A 940-nucleotide genomic window follows, 5' to 3' on the forward strand; every position below is an offset into this window, starting at 1 on the left:
ACATACAGCAGCTACATCAACATGCAGCGGCAAAACTGTGGTATGGAAAGCAGGGTGAGGATTATTCAAGTAAGGCTTCAATATGTGTAGCTTCATCAACATGCAGCTACAAAAAAAAACAACAAAAAGTTTGCCCTACATATTGTAGATAAAATTGCTGTGTGGGCTGATTCTTAACATTTCAACCTGAAACGCAGAATGAACTTAGAAATTTAACTTGCAGTTTTCTTTCTGATGGCTTTGCTAGTGCTCATATTGAACACTTGGGGCGCTGCAATCAAGGTAGTGTGGTTTCCGTATTTGTTCTAAGGTTGTTATTTTGTTTGGGTTTTGTTTTTAGTGTCATGCAACAACAGTGGTCCAACTCAGCTCTTCAAATGACTTGTCTCCTCATTGCTTTGGGTAGGAAGCATTACTCAACTGGCAAGTCCATGGTAGTGAGGCAATAGTAGTCTATTTTGCTTGGAAGTTTTTCATTTCCATAAACATCCTTCACTTTCTCCACCCCAAGCAAGTTTTTCCATGGATCAAGATCCCTGGCAATATCCAGATTCTTACTTTCAAAAATAAATGAGGTGGAGAGGGAATATTCAGGACTCTTAAATTCTGTAGTCCATAGTTCTTAAAGGTAAAGGGACCGCTTGGGGTGACACCCTCTAGAGTTTTCATGGCAGACTCAATACCGGGGTGGTTTGCCAGTGCCTTCCCCAGTCATTACTGTTTACCCCCCAGCAAGCTGGGTACTCATTTTACCGACCTCAGAAGGATGGAAGGCTGAGTCAACCTTGAGCTGGCTGCTGGGATCAAACTCCCAACCTGATGGGCAGACAGCTTCAGATAGCATGTGTCAAACCATTTATAAAAAATCTGTATAGCTGAAAAACTGCAGTTAATAAAATCATGAAAAGGATTACAAAAGGAGTACAAAAAAATCCCAGTA

This window comes from Paroedura picta, chromosome 8 (assembly GCF_049243985.1).
Source record: "Paroedura picta isolate Pp20150507F chromosome 8, Ppicta_v3.0, whole genome shotgun sequence".
In the NCBI taxonomy this organism is placed as follows: Eukaryota; Metazoa; Chordata; class Lepidosauria; order Squamata; family Gekkonidae; genus Paroedura; species Paroedura picta.